The sequence below is a fragment of the Lonchura striata genome, chromosome 21 (genome assembly GCF_046129695.1).
Source record: "Lonchura striata isolate bLonStr1 chromosome 21, bLonStr1.mat, whole genome shotgun sequence".
NCBI classification, from domain to species: domain Eukaryota; kingdom Metazoa; phylum Chordata; class Aves; order Passeriformes; family Estrildidae; genus Lonchura; species Lonchura striata.
In genome coordinates, this window is record NC_134623.1 from 3,653,192 (window position 1) to 3,672,548 (window position 19,357).

The following is a 19,357-nucleotide window of genomic DNA, read 5'->3' on the forward strand; positions in this document are numbered from 1 at the left end:
TGTCCTTTTGTTACACAAACACACACACACACACACACTCACACACACACACACACACACACACACACACACACACATACACACACACAGAGGGACAGCTCTGATTATTTCTGCTTTGATTGTCTGGATTTTGCTTGGGTATTTTGTTGTTTTGTTTCCTTGTGTTTCCCTGAAGTGTCCAGTCAGGAGTAAAGTGATGCTTGCCAAGGAGGTTTGTCATGTTGTTGTTGGCGATGGAGAGAGACGGGGAAGACTGATTCGGTGATCAGAATCCATTCAATTGTGGGATACAAATGCTTATATACTATTTTAGGGAAACTAGTAATGTGTACTACAATGATTAGGTTAAAATCACATACACAAACTTATGCATATAATAACATACCCTGCTTGCAGAGTTTGATGAGATTTTCTTTTTCCAGTAAATCTCTCTGATTTAATCTTCTTGCAATCTAGGTCTAATTTTCAAAATTCCGTTTGCTTTTGCCAAGGCATCCTGTTATCAAATCTCTTATGTTAACCAGGTCCAAAGTCCATCATCTGTCTTGTGTCCCCCAACATCCCAACATGTTGTCACTTCATATTAAATCTGGTTTTTGCTGCTCCCTTGCCGGGGATTTTTTCAGCGCTCCCAAGCCCTCGTTGGTAACAGGGTGAAGGAGCCCTGGCCCAGGCTCTGGCCCTGGGGGACACGGGATGCTGCCGGGGGGTCCCTGTCCTCTGTCCCACCCCCCATGGCCCCAGCCCCAGTCCCCGTGTCGGGCTCTGGGGTCGATCTCGTGGAACATCCTCTGGGGGAGGCTGTGGCATGGGGATGGGGGACCCGGGGGGACAGGGGACCCTGCTGTGCACGAGCAGTGTTGGACTTCTCTGGGGGAACTGGGAGGGGGGGCCAGGGCAGAGTGACCTCCCCAGTGACTTGAAACAGCCCCTGTGATGTCACACAGCTCCCCTGTCATGTCACAGTGCACACTATGATGCACAGTTGATGCTGTGATGTCACACAACCTGCCCTGGGTTGTCACACGGCCATTCTGTGATGTCACAGCCTGCTCTAGGATGTCACAACACCATTCTGTGATGCCACAGCCCCTCTGTGATGTCACACAGCCACCCTGTGATGGCAGAACACACTCTCTGATGCCACAGCCTTCTCTGTGACACCATACAGCTGCTCTATGATGTCACAGCCTGCTGTCTGATATCACAGAGCCACACTCTATGATGGCAGAGTCTGCTCTGTGACCTCACCACCCACTCTGTGATGTCACAGCACACTGTGTGTCACAGCCTGCTCTATGATGTCACACAGTCCCCTCTATCATGCTGTAGCTGCTAGATGACCTCACACAACAAACTCATAGCCCAATCTGTGACCTCTCACAACCCCCTCTGTGCTGTCACACAGCCCCTTTCTGTCATCACAGCTGCTCTGTGCCTCTATGACACAGCCCCAGAGGTGCTGCTGTGACACAGCCCCCTCTGGGACATCCCACAGCCCCTGTGGGTGCTGAGCCCCTGTGAGCTCTGTCTGTGCCCTGCTAGTGTCCCTGGGATGCCCTGGCAGTGCCCCAGCCCTGCTGGGCTGTGCCCAGGAGCTGCTCCTGGCCAGAGCTGTCTCTGCAGCGCTGCCCTTGCCAGGAGCTGCCTCTGGGCCAGGAGCCCAGACAGCTCAGCAGCACAGACACAGCACAAGGACTTTAATGACCCTCTCAGGGCTTTGGTGCTCTTTGTATCAGTCTCAATCCTTCAGAGTGTGCTCAAAACACTTCTCAAGAACTGAAAGTGAGGTTGAAGCATTGAAGTTTCTCATATTTCAAATAGATCCCTGTGAGGGACAGGACTGAGAAAGTGTTCCCAGCTTCCAGTCAGAGCAGAACACTGGAGGCACTGATGACAGCTGGGGGCAAGCAAGGGAAAGGTGTCTCTGGTGCTGAGCAAACCTGGATGTGTTTCAGGAATGCAAAGAGCCCAGGCCTGAGCCCCTGCTGGCAAGGCAGATCCTGTCTCTCCCTCATTGCTCGGGGCTCTTCCCGGGATGGGCACTGGGATGTGGGGATGTGCCGTGCCAAGGGCAGGACCATGGGGCAGCCCCTGCCAGGCTGCTGAGCAGGGACAAGGAGGCGATGAGGCCCCAGGGCTGCAAGGGTCACTTGTCCCCTCGTGGCCTCAGGCCCAGAGCCAGCAGCCATGGCCAAAGGGCTGCACAGGTTGGCTCTGTCAGGGCCTTGCAGCTGCTGGACTTCCCTGTGTTCTCTGCAGCCCAGGCTGTCCTACAGTGTCCCCTCCCTGTGCCTCTGTAAAAATCCCCTGATCCCTCTGAGCACGTGGCGGGAATCCTACATGGACAAAGATAAAAGACAGGAAGCACTCTTCTCTTCGGGACTCAAATCCTGTTTGTTATTAGGAGCCACCTCAGATCCAGGTGATGCCTCAGGGGGTAACAGAGACTGAGGAGTCTGGTGGTGTCCAGAATCAAAAAGAGAGACCGAGGGTGTCGTCCAGGGGGGTTTTGAGCCCAGGGAAAAGGGGTAGGGCAGAACCGGGAAGCCACATCCAGTGGGACACAGGTGAGGAAGAGGGCGAGGGGGGAGCAGGTCAGGGAGAGACCACCACACCTGAGGCTTAGCGAGGAGGGGAAAGGTGTGTGGAATAGGCCAGTGTGACATAAACTCCAAAGTGCAATATAAAAACTACTTAGTCCAAATTCCCAGTCACCCAGTACAAAACAACAACAAAATAAGCTATTTAGTGCATCACAACACGCCTCTGTCCCTGGAGGCTTTCATAATCCCCCGGCTGCCCCACCTCACTGGCCCCTTCCTTTGCTGACAGCTCTGCATCCTGCCTGCCCCTGTCTGGCCACACAAAGCCTTGGGCTGCTCCAGGCTCCTTCTGGAGGACTTGTAGCACCACAGCCCTGCCCTGGGACGGAAATTCCTTTCTCCTTGTGTCCAGTCTGGACCTCCCCAGCTGCTCTTGATGTCATTATTTCTTTTTCATCAATGAGGAAAAGCTCCAGCATCTCCCTTCAATCCCTCTCAGGCTACTCCTGTGCTGTCCCCCGTCTCCACACCACTGAGCCCAGGGCCCTCATCCTCTTCCTGATGGGTTCAAACAACTCCAGCAAGGCCATGTTTGCAAAGCCCCAGTGAGAAATTAAGGCTGGGGGGGGTGGGGGGGTCACTCTGCTTTCAGGGTGAATAGTGCTGAAACCAGCTTGACTCTTTCATCCCAAAGTTCAACATCCTGAGAGGGAGCTGAAGCTGTGGCAAAGCTAGAAAAATCCCCAGAGAAAGGAACAACCAAGTGACACCACTGAAAGCTTCTGCAGAGCTGCTGAGCTGGCCCAGCCTGGGCACATCTGACTGACAGGGCAGCACTTCAGACAAGAAAAGCCCTGTCCCAGATTTTAACGGCAGCATCTCCTGACATTTCCCTTCTTGAGGGGGTGTGGACATTCCTCCATGGAGTGGGGATGCCCCTCAAGGTCACTGCTCGAGGCTGAGCCAAAGGGATTTGCACATGGTCATTGGTCTAGGGGAATGACGTCAATCACTGCTTAATAACTGGGTTTGCTTCAATACAATTGCTTCAAAATTGCTTCCTAGACCACTACATATAATAGTTGCCACAGCTCCTGCACAGAGATGTAAATATTTCTAAATAAGGTCTTTTTGTCTAGGCATAATCATAATCAGTTGTATCTATATTTATATAGGTATATCTGGTTTTCCACCAGTAGTCCTGCAGGACAGATTCCATAAAGCTTCAACTACACCTGTCTAATCCTTTACATATAAACCCTTGACAAAGTCTGGGGCTGGGATTGGAGCCACTCCCAGGCTCCTCTCACAGAAGTTTAAAAAGCCTGGGGGTCCTGGAGGGGTTTTGGGGTCTATGGGGGTGTTGTAGGTCCTTTCTGCACCTCATGACCCAAGAGGAGCTTCTGTAATAAACTTTGCCTGAAGCTCCCACTCTGTCCATGACAGGAACCATGTGAGTGTCGGTGACACCCTGTCTCTTTGGAGGCCTGGGGACTCCTGGGATGCCACCACGGAGTCCTTGTGAGTGCCTATGACAGATCAGTGCCTAAACAGCCCAAAGTTCCCTGGGATGTTACCATGGAATGGCTGTGACTGCCTCTGACCACATGGCTCTTTATCATCCCCAGAACCCTCGGGGAGGTCTCCATGTGTCAGAATCTGTGGTATTGATGATTCCGAGATTGTAGAAAGTCTCTGTCTTTCTGCCCTGTTGCCAAAGAAGAAGCCATAATTAGTCTGTGCTGGTTTTCAAGGTTGTTTATTCTGTTTATCTCTAACATGTTCTGCTGCCCTGCTGCAGGTCTGTCGTGCAGGGCAGCGTGTGGGGTTCTGCCCTCAGTGGGATGTTACAAACATTAAATACCAGAAACTACGTGTGCTATATTTACAATAATGTGCCAATATCTATTATATACGTTGAACAGTGTGTCCCCAACCTAAACCAATAGAAAAATGCCAACACTACAGTGAAACATGGAGGGCATGAAGAAGGAGAAAAAGGACAAGGCACACCCAATTTCCTCCATCTTGTCCCCTTTGAACCCCTAATCTAGAATCCTAAAATTTTACTTTTGCACCCCTGCCACACTTAATTATTACTTCTATCAAACACTCAGAGCTTGTAATTCATCCTGTAAGATTGAAAACTCTTTTCCATGGACAAAGATCAGAGACAGTGTCTCTTGGGGCTCTGTACAGGGGCATTCCTGACCCTCCTCCAGGGTCCCAGACCTTCCAGGGCAGCCAGAGGGAAGCCCTGGATTCCCACATCCATGGACCCCCAGTCTCTGCCTGTGACATTCCAGCTCTTGAACAGCCTGGAGAGCCTTCCCCAAGGAAGCCCTCTGAGTGCTTGTGACAAATTGGCTCCTTAGCAGGCAACCATCACCAGGCCCCATTGCTATGGTCAGTTTCCATGGCAACCATCACCAGGCCCCATTGCTATGGTCAGTTTCCATGGCAACCCTCACTGGGGCCCATTGCTATGGTCAGTTTCCATGGCAACCCTCACTGGGACCCATTGCTATGGTCAGTTTCCATGGCAACCCTCACTGGGACCCGTTGCTATGGTCAATCCCTTGGCAACTCCATGGAGACTCGGTGCCGGGGTGGTTGCCATGGACACCAGCTCAGGCCTGGAGCCAGCCCATCGCCATGGCAACCATTTGCTGTCCATTCCGAGGGTCATGGTGAAGTGATACACGGAATAAATAAATAGACTCCACAACTTGGGGTAGTTATGGAGTGGGTATGTATTGTCAGCGCCTGGCACAAGTGAGATATTTCTCAAAGACTTGTGCACTGAGCTTTAGTCTGACCCAAACTTTTATTCCCAAAGGTGTTCCATATGCAGTACATTGCACAACTTTTCTATGCATATTGAACTTCTGGCCCCGCCTGCTCTTGTCTCTCATGTGAAATAGGTCCACGTCCTTCTGGGCACGAGTAGTTTGCTGTGGTGGTCCCACAGGGGTCCCTGCTGGTCTCTGGGGCTGAAGGCTGCAGGTCTTCCTCATGTCGGAACTTTTGAACCCTTCCTCCCTGCGCATGTACTTTCGGTCTCTTGGTGCTTATCTGTGTATCTCTGACAGCTGGGAGACATACCAGTGTCCTTATCTGGGTTTCTTGCATTCTTGAGTATTGTTTATTTATGTAAGAATCTTCAGAAATTTACATTTCCTTTGGCCTTTGACCTATGGTAGAGATTTCTTAAGTAAAAGGTTAAAATTTAACACATAATTTTACAAGCTAAAATATAAATGCTTAATTCATTTTGTTAACTTAAGTTAATTCTAAAAATCTCTGTTTCAATGGGATCCCAGAAGCACAGAATTGGCTGAGTTGGGAGGGACCCATGAGGGTCCTCAAACACAACTCCTGGCCCTGCCCAAAAATGCCAGCCAGGGCCTGACAGCGGTGTTCAAACACTGCTGGAGCTCAGACAGCCTTGGAGCTGTCACCCTTCCCTGGGGATCCTGGTCAGTGCCTGAGCAGCCTCTGGGCAAAAGCCTTTTCCTGAGATCCAAGCTCAGCCTGCCCCAACTCAGCTGCAGCCGCTCCCTCCACTCCTGTCCCTGGGCACCAGAGTGAAGAGGTTCCCTCAGCCCCAGCCAGGGACGCGCTCCCAAGGCTGCTGCCATGGCCACCAGGGCTGGCACCAGCCGGGATGCTCAGGTTCCACTGACCGTGGTCTAGGAATGGGACTCCCCAATTTCCTGCTCCTGCTAAAACTGTGCTGCTGCTTGCTGCCCTCCTGCCTCCCATGGCAAGCACAAAAGGAAAAGACCCTGGGCTGGGATAAGAACAATTTCCTGGGAACAGAAACAGGATAAGGAACAAAGAGGAACAGCAACAATATTGATAACAGGAGGAATAAGACAAAGAAATTATTTACAGGGAAAACTGCAATGTGGAGAGTTTTGTGGATAAGTGGCTTCGGGAGAGAGGCCATGACTATGTGCAGTTAGTGAAGCAATAGCTGAAAGTGGCATAGTGCAGCAATAGCGAATGTAGCAACAATATCATATGTCCTTGGGTAAGCTAGTTCTCAGCAGCAAAACGGTCAGCAAAAAGATAAGTATAACTGAACGTAGAAAGTCCCCAAAGGAAAACAAAGCAAGCATAGAAAGTTCCCAAAGATGGGGCTGACCCCTTTAGATACACCAATAATGAGCTTGAATTTTGCAATATGTATGAGCTTCATTGTAATGGGTATAACTGTACATGCGTGCTTGGAATAAACTGAGACTTGTTGAACATTATAGAATGTGCTTGTCTCCAGTCATTTTCCACAAATGGTGACCCTAATGTGATTCCAGGTGGTGTGATGAAGGGGTTCGGTCCTGATGCAGCAAAGTCGGCAAAAGTGCTGAAATGAAATAGAGTGCACCGTGCCCCAGGTGACTGCAGAGGCAAGCCTGGCTGATACGTGCTGCCGACGACCTCGGAGGTCTGGAACAGCGCTGGCAATATAGGTATGGAGAGGCAAGCAGCATATGATTTATTTATTGCATTCTTGCAGAAAAGGCAGATTAAAGGCATTGATTTGCAGAAAGATCTGCCAGGGTTGTTAGCATATGGGTACGCTAAGGGGTTCTTTGTAAATCCTCATACAGTACATGAGTTGTCTGAATGGTGTAAGTTTGGGCATAAACTGTGGGAGGAAGTTTTAGATGATGATAAGACAGCCAAAAAGCTGGGAAAGTTGTGGAAGGTAGTCCAGAATGAGTTGTTGCAACATCAGGCAGAAAAGAAAGCTGCTGAGCAAGCGACTTCTGCGCTATAAAAGAATAGAGGTTATAGCAGGGATTGGTTACCTGGTTTTTCCATGCCACCTGCTGTATCTACAGTGGAGTTGCCTCCATTGCCACCTGTGCCTGAGGACACGGAAACAGAGTCGCGTTGTGAGCCCACGGCTCCTTCAGCCCCCCCAGAACAGAGATCGCCGGTTTGTTGAGGTTTGTCTGTCAGTGAGCCGACCCCTAGGGCAGAGTCTGACCTAACAGAGGCTCTGGCCAGGGAGCGGAGGGAAGTTTGGGCGACTCTGGTGAGAGAGGAGCTGGACAAAGGAGATGGGCAGGCTTTGGAGCTAGCAGCGGAACCGGCTTGTCCTGTAATTTTTCAGCAGCAAGCAGGCGGAGGGTTAACAGCTCAGATTACACCATTAGATTGAAAGTTACTGTCACAACTGGGAGCTACAGGGAGTCAATTTGGAATAACTAGTGAACCGGCTAGGCAGATACTGGATTATATTTGGAGTACTAATATATTACTGCCAGGAGATTGCAGAAGTCTTGCTAAGCTTATTTTCTCACCACATCAGGGGCCTTTGTTTGGTGCACACTGGCAGGCAGAGGTTCATGAAGCTTTAGCTATACAAAGGCAGCCTGGAGATCCTCTTCACGGGGTAACTATAGATGAATTGATGGGCTTAGGAGCATATTTTCGCACTGAGGCACAAGCTATGCTAGGACCTGATAAGTGTCGAGAGGCAATGTGACTAGCTCGAAGGGCTATAGAAAGACCCAGGAGGTTTGCCAGTGTATATGGGAATTAAACAAGGAAGGGATGAGACTTTTGGAGCGTTTATTGATAAAGTAACTGCAGCAATAGAGAGAGCTGGAGTGCCTGAGTTTTTGCGTGGGTCATTGTTGAAGCAGTGTGCTTTATAAAATTGTAATGCTGCTACAAGGAGTGCTCTAAATACATTACGAGCTAATTGGTCCATAGAAGAGGCACTAGAGAGGTTGGCTACTATACCAACGGGGCAACAGGCATTTTTAGTTGAGGCTATTAAAGAGCTGGGAGAGGGGTTAAAAGAGCAGGCAAAAGCTTCACAGACACAGGTGTTAGTTGCTCTTGCACCCCTCCAAGCATCGGTAGCAACCCAGGGAGGTCCTTATGGTGGCCGTATGAGATGTTTCCGATATGGAGGGACAGGACACGTTTGGTGAGAATGCTCTGCCGTTGGAGTATGGTGTCCTAAGTGCAAGTCAGATACTCATAACATTGCTGCCTGTAAGAGGAGACTGGGAAACGCCTGAAACAGCGCAAACAAGAGCAGCCGTGCTCCGACACAAATAGCTGCTCCAGCCTTTCCAACAGCGACATCTTGCATCCAGGCACAAGAGGCAGCCTCGGGATGGGCTTGGCAGCTGCAGTAGAAGTGACTATAATGACACCACAGCCGCAGAAGATCCCCACTGGAGTTAATGGACCTATTATAATAGAGGGCAGGACAATGGGAGCTTTGTTATTGGGAAGATCATCAGCCTCTATGCTTGGATGGTTTGTGCTTCCTGGTGTCATTGATGCAGACTATACTGGTGAGATCATGATTATCGTTCATACCCCATTTCCTCCTATTTGGATTAATAAAGGACAAAGGATTGCTCAACTGGTTCCTCTGGAGCAAATTACTAAGGCTGTATCCTCAGGGAAGGCTGTGAGTCGTGGGGGAGATGGATTTGGATCTACAGGAGGTCTGACTCTATTGACTTTGGATCTGAATGACAGGCCAAGAAAGGAGGTTTTGTTGGAGCATAAGGGACAAAAATGCATGCTTACAGGTCTGTTGGATACGGGGGCAGATTCAAGTATTATTTCACCACAGTGTTGGCCGTCACATTGGCCCTTACAACCAGCTGCTACAGCAGTAACAGGGGTTGGGGGCTTAACTCTTGCAAGCCGCTCACCACCTCTTATTGCCTCGATAGATGGCAAAACCATAAAGGCAATATTCTCTATTTTTCAGTTGCCACCCATGGTGCAATGCCTAATTGGGCGAGACATTTTGGCACAGCTAGGGGTTATCCTGACAAATGAGCACCCTTTGGGATAATAGCCATTGCTTGGACTTTCCCGATTCCCATAACTTGGAAAAGTGATGAGCCTATATGGGTAAAGCAATGGCCTTTGAAAAGGGAAAGTCTGCAACATGCTCATGCCCTGGTCACTAAACAATATCAACAAGGGCGTCTGAAATTGTCTATGAGTCTTTGGAATACCCCTATCTTTGTGATGAAGAAAAAGTCAGGGAAATATCGATTGCTACATGATTTACGAGAGGATAATAAACAGATGGAGCCAATGGGTGCACTACAGCCAGGACTGCCTAACCCAGCAATGTTACCTGAAGGATGGCCTCTATTAATAGTAGACCTCAAAGGCTGCTTTTTTACAATAGCTTTGCATGAAAGGGATACAAAGCGCTTTGCATTCACTTTGCCAGCCTTGAATAGAGAAAGTCCAGATCAACGATTTGAATGGACAGTTTTGCCTCAAGGGATGCGCAACAGCCCCACCTTATGTCAACTTTATGTAGATTCTGCATTACAACCTTTGAGGCAACAGTGGCCATAGGCAATTATTTACCATTATATGGATGATATTTTAATTGCTCAACCTAAGTCATTTACGAGCCAACAGGTTAAACATGTACAAAATTTGCTTGGATGTTTTAGGCTTCTTGTAGCCCCAGAGAAAATACTTTTAACTCCTCCTTGGAAATATCTGGGATGGACATTGTCTCAAAGCTTGGTAACACATCAAAAATTAGAACTGAAAACACAGATTGTTACTTTAAATGGTGCTCAGAAATTGCTAGGTGAATGACAATGGCTTAAACCTATAGTGGGACTTCCGAATGAACTGTTGGATTCTCTTAGACCCTTATTAAAGGGCACAGACCCAACAACACTGGTAACCCTTAATCCTCAGCAGAAAAGAACCCTTCAGCAAATTACAGACTGTGTTGTTCAGAGTCGGGTACATCGACAAATACTGGGAATCCCACTTAATCTCACTATATGGTGTGGTGAAAAACATTTGCTGGGGGCCTTAACCCAGTTAGAAACAAAAACAGGGGAGATAAGGATGTTGGAATGGCTATCCCCTCCACTTCAGCAAACAAAGACTTTAACTCAAAAAATTGAACTGTTAGCAGCCTTGGTGAAGAGGGGTTGTGAGAGGATTTTGCAGGTTGATGGGAGAGAGCCTAAACTAATACAGCTTCCTATGAAAAAGAACTCTTTACAATGGTATTTGGTCAATAGTGAAAAATTTAGGAAGCTCTGTTAGGAGTAGGAGGTGCTGTCATAACTGAAAGTATTAAAAATCCTCCATTACAGTGGATAGGAAAATTGAGCTGGATGGTAGGGCCACAGTGAGAAAAGGAGCCGATTCCTGGTGCATTAACGGCATACACAGATGCAGGGAAGAGGTCAAGAACAGCAGCAATTACGTGGCAGGAGGAGGGAGTCTGGAATCATGAAATCCTTACTGCAAATGACTCAGATACCCTTCAGACCTTGGAGTTAGTAGCTGTGGTTTGGGCTCTGACAGTCCTAAAGGGGCCTTTGAATATCGTTGCAGACTCCTTGTATGTAGTTGGTGTGGTGGAAAGAATAGAGGATACTGCTATCAAGGAAATACAAAACCAGAGACTATTTGAACTGTTCATACAACTTCAAAAAGCAGTAAAAATCCGAGAACATCCTTATGCTATCATCCATATAAGAAGTCACAAATGAGAGATTGGCTTAGGAGAGGGTAATGCTAGGGCCGATAAGTTCGTCACAGTGACTCAAACTTCTCCTTTATCAGGGAAAACGCTCGCTAGGGAGGCACATTCTATGTTTCATCAGAATGCAAAAGGGTTACAACGGGAGTTTGGAATATCCCATGCAGCTGCTACTGCTATAGTGAGAGCTTGTCCTATCAGTAGTCTTCATAATGGGGTTCATGGCATGGGATGGGGAGTTAACCCTCAAGGTCTTTCATCTAACAAACTTTGGCAGATGGATGTTACTCATGTAAATAGCTTTGGTCGCCTAAAATATGTTCATGTTACTATAGCTACATATAGCAAATATCTCTGGGCAACAGCTCAAGCTGGGGAAAAGGCATTACATGTTATAAGGCATTTGTGTAGTTTTTTTGCAGTAATGGGAGTGCCAAAGCAGATCAAGACAGACAATGGTCCTGCATACATTGGTGGCAGGGTGGATAGTTTTTGAAGTCATGGGGGATCAAGCACATTACAGGAATAGCACATTCTCCCACTGGACAAGCAATAGTAGAAAGAGCAAATGGAACTTTGAAGAGATATTTGGAAAAACATAGGGAAGTTGGAGATGTGCAGGAAAGGCTAATGAAAGTGCTCTTTGTTCTTAATCATTAGTGTATATTTGGGGATTCGGAGGTACCAACTGCAATGGTACATTATGGACAAAAAGAAATGAGTAAAAAGGGCAAGGAAGTATGGGTCAGGTATAGGGACCTAAAACAGGTATTTGGCAGAACCCAGCAAAGGTCCTATATTGGGGAAGGGGATATCTTTGTGTTTCCACCCCTACAGGTTCACTCTGGGTGCCAGCGAAGTGGACCAAACCGGCTCTGGATGATTCATCTCGCAGCCCCCCTGACGAATCAGGATCAGAGGAGAATTGAAGAGAGCTGATCCACATAGTGGGACCCCTTCTTCAAGAGATAAGAGGACTTTCCCCAGTGATCGATCAACTTTTGCCTTCAGAGTCAACTTTTCTGGCAATTGTTACAAGTATTGAAGCTTTACAGACTGCTCATATACCGGGACAGAAGAATCCCGAGTTACTTGGTTGTGGGAGTTTTAATTGTAACAGTTGGGTTGCTTTTATTTGTGGGGGTTGTGGAAAAACGTACTGGGAAGACCAAGTATTTTTGAAACTACATTTGTGGTGTAGAAATTGTGCCTTTCAAGCACAGGGAGAGACTTGGAAGAAAGATTTAATACAAGATACAGGCTTAGGAGTTGCTTTAACTTTGCAGTTATTTGAAGTGCCAGAACAAAATATATTAGCTTTTTCTAGATGGGAAGCAGAACATGCTCGTGATAGGTTGATTAGACAGGCAAATTCAAAAATGTTATCAACAAGGTGCCAAATGCAGCTGAAGGTATCTATAAGACCTTTTTTAAGAAGACCAGTAGTAGGAAATCCAGGCATAGAGTTAGATAGGCTTATTGAAAATGTGCAGGCATTAAAATTAAAATCAAAGTGGAAGTAATCATGAGGGTGATAAGGTGGATAATCTATCTTGTTCCTTTGACTAATCTTTGTTGTGGAATAATGCAATTTAATCAGCCCAGAGAAAATATTTGGGTAACCTTGGCTAACATGACTAATCAAAGTTTGCTATGCCTTAGCTTGGGAGGGGTGACAAGTCCATTTCGCACCTGCTTAACAGGTGTTCCTGTCTGGAGACCAGAGGGATTTTGCGGGTTGATAAAGAATCAAACGCTTTGCAAGAACTTTGCAAAGGTAAAAGGGCCAGACAAGAGCATGGGTTACACAGAAGCTCAGAGAGATGGCTATAGGCAATGTTTGTTGGTACTTTCACTTAAAGAAACATTACAATCTCCACCAGAAGAATTAGATCTCTTTGGAAGTGCCAATGCTAGTTTAGGGAATGTCTCAACAGGGTGATGGTTTAGCTTTGTTCCATTGAACTTGCAGAATTTAAATAACCCAAGAGACAAATGGGCTTCTCTGGACTCTTCACTGGACTCAGGTAGGGTAGCATCACAGTTATATTCCAACTGTGATGGTTCCAAGATACTCAAACCCTTAAGGTTGTCAAAAGGTGTATTTTTGATCTGTGAAGATAGAGCTTGGAATGGAATACCGGTAAAACCACAAGGGGGAACCTGCTACCTAGGAAAACTAGTGCTGTTCCATCCTAATATGTCCTTGCTAATGCAATGGGACCAGGCTAGGGAAGACAAGAAAAAAGCGTGGCGTGCACGACTTACAATGTGATCAGGTTGGACAACCTCAGTTTTGGAGTACCTTTAAACAGGTAATAGTGGCAACCCTGTTACCAGGAGGAGCTGCCAGAAAGGCTATGGTTTTAGCTGAACAATTGGGATGCTGGGCTAAAGATGAACTTAATAAAACATCAGAGATTTTAGCCATGCTTGCTATGGATGTACAAAGTGTAAATCATGCAGCACTGCAGAACAGAGCAGCCATTGATTTTTTATTATTGGCCCATGGACATGGATGTGAGGAATTTGAAGGTATGTGTTGCATGAATCTCTCTGACCATTCTGTATCAATACATGCTAAGATTAAAGAACTACAACAGGGCCTTCATCAATTAAAAGAAGAATGTGGTCTGGGGATAGAAGAATGGCTTAAAAGCTTAGGAATTGGTCCTTGTCTAAGAACCTTTATTATGTATGCAGTGGGAATCTTGATTGTGGTTTTACTGCTCTTGTTAATCTTGCCCTGCCTGTTTAGCTGTCTTCAGCAGCTAGTAGATTCAAAGATGTGTACAACTAATTTAATGGTTCAAGACAGAAACAGGGGAAGTGTGGAGAGTTTTGTGGATGAGTGGCCTCGGGAGAGAGGCCATGACTATGTGCAGTTAGTGAAGCAATAGCTGAAAATGGCATAGTGCAGCAATAGTGGATGTAGCAACAATATCATATGTCCTTGGGTAAGCGAGTTCCCAGCAGCAAAATGGTCAGCAAAAAGATAAGTATAACTGAACGTAGAAAGTCCCCAAAGGAAAACAAAGCAAGCATAGAAAGTTCCCAAAGGCGGGGTTGACCCCTTTAGATACACCAATAAGGAGCTTAGATTTTGCAATATGTATGAGCTTCATTGTAATGGGTATAACTGTACATGCGTGCTTGGAATAAACTGAGACTTGCTGAACATTATAAAATGTGCTTGTCTCCTGTCATTTTCCACAAAAAGCTGTGCAGAAAGAAGTAGTTACTTTGTACCAGGGGATGGGAATGAAGCAATTTCTAGAAATCAGCAAATTTAGCAGAACAAGCTAACTGCAAAAGGCGAATTAACCACTGGCTATTTGAACAGACAGTCTTGTAAAGCATGTGCAGAAGCAGAGGTAAAAAAGTTGAAGCCGGAGGAAGCCTTCTGAGCCTTCATCCAAAATGATCAGCAGGAGGCTGGCAACTGTCATCATTAAGCCCAGAGTTACACAAGCTCACCAGGAGACTGAATTGCAGAAGATGAAAGTTTAATACAGAAGCTCTCTCTTTTATAGACAGGTTTGACACCTTCTAATTGACTGGCTAATTAACAAAAACATCTTTCTCACAAACAGTCCTTAAGAAGAACAGAAAATCAGAATAGAAAAACACCACCTGCTGGTTGTTTATACTAACAAGTTCTCATTGTTTCTGCAACTCCCTAAAAGGTCTCACAAGCCACTGTGAAAAACGAATGTTGTTTCTCCCTCTCTGGCCAGGCTGTCATCCCTAGATGACCACCTCGTGCAGAAACTGCACATGTGCTACAAGGGCTCATATAATGATGTAATTGGAATACATGTTGCAATATGAAGGTTAGGAAAGTATAATGTATACATTAAGTTAAAAAGTTTAAAAGCTTGTAGTGTGCAAGGAATGGACAAGTGTGTTTTTGGTGGAGCTGTTGCTCTCACTCTGCTGTCAAATGAACCAAATAGCCACTCTCTAGGCCCTACACCATGGAGTACTGTTTTCTTGCCTTCTTTTTGGGTGTCATAATCACAGCATGTTTCTCATTTTCTTCTTAGAACCTTCTAAGCATAAAGCGAGTAAGACAGCAAGTTGTGTATTGACAAGGTGGAAACAGGGTAAGTCAGGACAGAAGAAACATTTCCAAGTCCCCTGCTGGGACAGGAAAAGTTGGGAAACAGTTCTGGGGAAGAGTGTCCCTGCCACAGCCCTCAGCGCTGCCACCATGCACAGGATGGCGGCTGGGGCTGAGGCAGCCTCTGGACTCGGTGGAGGCATTCCAACACAGAACATTGTGCTGCTCCGAGGCAGCTCCCCACTCCTGGTGTGGTGCGGGAGTTCTAAGAGCTAGACTGAGTTCTGGTAGTGACTTCACTAATCTACAGAATGCCCCTTCTTCAGTGCCTGCGCTGGTGCTCTGCCATCTCACACACCAGAGTGGGATTCACATTCTGCAGTCCAGAGTTAGGTTTTTTGCAACATTGAAGTGTGTGTGGTCGGCAGGATTGCTGGGGATAAATCTCTGCAGAGCTAAAAAAAAAATGTGTGCACCATCCCAGGCTGGATTTAAATAGGCACAGGAATTTTGGAAAGATGAGGACACGATAGCAGAGAAGAAAGTAAAAATTGGCTGAAAATAAAAGGCGGAAAGGCTAAAGGAGTGATTTGTGCACGTTTGGGGGTTTATTTGTCTTGAGTGCAAAGCAAAATTGGAAGGTTCCTAGTGCCCGAAAGATTGGCAATGTGAATGTCCTCCATAGCAGAGTGTTGGACCTCTGGATCCTTAATACAATTTTATTGTGCTGGAACAGTGGCAGTTTGAGCTGGTGCCTCTGGGGGATCCTGAACAAAGAACCTCTGGGCTTTTGTACCCTCCCAGCTGAAGTGTGATAGTCTGGGGCCTTCCTGCTGTGTCCAAGTGGCCGGTCATGAGCTGGCACCACAGGTCCCCAGGTCCTCTGCTGAGCCATCCCTCTCCTACAGTCAAGTTTAGTCTGTCACCTTTGGCTTTCCTCTCTCTGATCCACCACCAGGACCACAAGAGCACATTGTCCTGAGGATGTAAAAATGCCTGTCATTGCTGGAACGTTGCTGTTGTGTGACACCCCTGCAGGCAGAGCGGGCAGCTGTAGGGATGTTGACTCGCTTCCCTGGTGCCAGCCCTGCTGCATGCATCAGAGCTCCTGGGCCTTGGTTATCGCTGGGACGCGGCTTGGTACCATGGGAAGCTACAAATCATCTTCAAGGAATCCCCAGACGATGAACTACATGATTTAGCCTGGGATTTTATGTTGTTTCTCAACTTGAAGAGAACCTAAACATGTCTGTAAAAGGCCTAAACAGGTCCCTTATGAATTGTCTCCCTGGCAAGTTCAGTTCTGCCTCTGAATGGCCCTCGGCGTTCTCAAGGCAGTGGCAGGAGCCGGGTGCTGACCCGGAGCCCCGTTGGGCAGGGAGAGCGCAGCACAGAGCGAGCCCTTGGCGCCCGGGATGACCACAGGCCCGGGAGAGCCGGGCGGGCAGCGCCAGGGCCCCGCTCAGGGCCCCCCGGGCTCCTCTGGCATCGGTTCCGTCCCCTCGGGCGCTGAGCGGTGCCGGTGCCGCCGCTCTGCCTGCGGGGCTGTCTGTGCCCGGCCCCGATGGAGGCAGGGCCGCGGCTGTGGCCCCTGGGCTCGGGGTGCCGCCTGCCCGGCGCTCAGCACCGCCCGTGCCGTGCCCGTGCAGCGCGACCCGGCGGGGCAGCTCCACCTCGGCCCCTCGCCACAGCCGTCCCGGCACGGCGGCTGCCCCTGGGCCGCGGCAGCCCCGAGCCGGACTGTTATGAACAAAACAGCCTGGCTGGGACACTTGGCTGGAACTAAGTACTGACATTGAAATGTTAATTACCTAATTGCTCCGGGGAATCACCTACACCCCCACCCAAACTAGGACTAGGATGCAAAATAATCCAGTGGAATCATGGGAGGGAGTTTTGGGGATGAAAAACACCCCAAAATTAAAAAGAGGGGCACAGTGGAGGGGGCTGGATGGGTGTGCTGGTTGGGGAAAAGGGAACCCCATCCCTAGTCTGTGTTTGACCTGTCACCATGACCTGCTGAGCACCAGATTGGACTGGGCTGTGGGAAGCAGGCACAAGGAAAACAGACACTCTTCCTGCTGTTACCAGGAGGGAAGGAGAGGGATAGCTGCTGCTGGACCTTGGCAGCAGGCTCTGCACATCCCCCCACCCTTCGGCTACCAGTGTGCCAGGAGGAAAGGAGAGAGGATGGTTTGCTGATTGGGACTGCAGATACGGACTGGACACCTCTTCACCTCTGGCTACCAGCGTGCTACGGAGACTCCAGGGACGGACTCTGCGCGACTCCTCACCCTTCAGCTACTGGAAGAAGCTACAATACCCCCCTGCCGAGCTGACTTTTTAATAAAGAGCTGAGCACTAATAAAGGCATAGACCCTGTTCATTTCAATTTGGGGACTCGTCTGGGATAGCCACATCTGAAGAGGAACCCTGGACAGCTGGACAGCTCGACCACCGGCTTCGAGGGACCCTCGGTTTTGCTGGCTACTGGACCCTAGGATCAGCGTGAGACGAGCCACGCAGAGGAGCAACGTGGACGAGCCACGTGGAGGAACAATGCGAAGGGACAATGGATTGGTGAGAAAAACTGGGAGATGAGTGAGCGAGTGAGTGAGTGAGTGAGACGGGGGCCGGCAGCTCGGACCCCCGAAGTGAGAGGGACCCTCTAGTACCGCATTTCCGGACTCCTGCGAAGGGGCCGGCCGGGAACGGGGGGAAGTGAGTGGAATAGAGGAGTGACTGAGGTGTCTCCTTAGAGGTAAAGGCCCTCCTCTGGGCATGTGGAGATTCTCTAGGGATAAAGTAAGTCCCTGGCAATCAGGGCAAGGAGGTTGTCCACAGCCAGGCAGGTGGGATGTCCCTGGCAGGCAGGGCATGTCCTGGCAGGCAGGAGGCAGGTCCTGGCAGGAAGGGGACATGTTCTGGTAGACAAGGGGCATGTCCTAACAGGCAAGGGGCAGGACCTGGCAGGCAGGGGCATGTCCTGGGAGGAAGAGTGCATGTCCTGGCAGGCAGGCAGGAGTCATGTCCTGGCAGTCAGGGGGCATGTTCTGGCAGGCAGAGCATAGGTCCTGGCAATAAGGGGCCATGTCCTGGCAGGCAGGGGGCAGGTCCTGGCAGGAAGAAGACATGTTCTGGTAGACAAAAGGCATGTCCTAACAGGCAGGGGACAGGTCTTGGCAAGGTCTTGGCAAGAAGGGTGCATGTCCTGGCAATAAGGGGCCATTTCCTGGCAGGCAGCGGGCAGGTCCTGGCAGGTAGGGCATGTACTAACAGGCAAAGGACAGGTCCTGGAAAGAAGGGGGCATGTCCTGGCAGGCAGGAGGCAGGTCCTGGCAGGCAGGGGACATGTTCTGGGAGAAAGAAGGCATGTCCTGACAGGCAGGCAGGAGTCATGTCCTGGCAGTCAGGGGGCATGTCCTGGCAGGCAGTGTATAGGTCCTGGCAATAAGGGGCCATTTCCTGGCAGACAGGGGCATGTCCTGGCAGATAGGGCATAGGTCCTGGAAAGAAGGGGGCATGTCCTGGCAGGCAAGGGGCAGTGTGCTAAAAGGCAGGGGGCATGTCCTAAAGGCAGGGGGGCAGGTCCTAATAGGCAGAGGACATGTCCTGGCAGGCAGGGTGCATGTCCTAACAGGCAAGGGGCATGACCTGGCAGGCAGGGGCATGTCCTGGCAGGCCGGGTAGGTGTTATGGCAGGCAGGAGGCATGTTCTAGCAGGCAGAGTAAGCAAGCAAGTAAAGAGGCAAGTACAAAAGCAAGCAGGCTAAGCCTCGTAGGAGAGTCAGGCGAGGGGACTTGGCCAGAGTTTGAGTGTAAGGCTCGGCAGGATGTTCGACCTTACCTCAGCAGGGAGACCAAGCTTCCTAAGCCTAGTAAGGAGGTTGGGCAAAATGCCAAGTAAGAATTGGGGCGAGACCTCCCCAGGGTTCAAGCTTAGAAATTCCATCAAGAAGTCCAAAAAAAGAACAGGAAAGCAGAAGACAATATATGTGAGTGTGATTAGTGGTTATCCTGGTCAAGGGACAGAGATAAATGCCAAGAGTGGGAGGTTAGCTCGAAGAGATTAAGTTCAGTCAGGAGATTTAAAATACTAGGTTGTGGGAAGGAGCCAAATGAACGATAGTTGCATATCTATATATTCCATTTTAGAGAGAGACATACTTTACGGTATATATATTTTTTCTTTTTTGAGGCCTGAAAATGGGAAGAGGTTATAGCAAA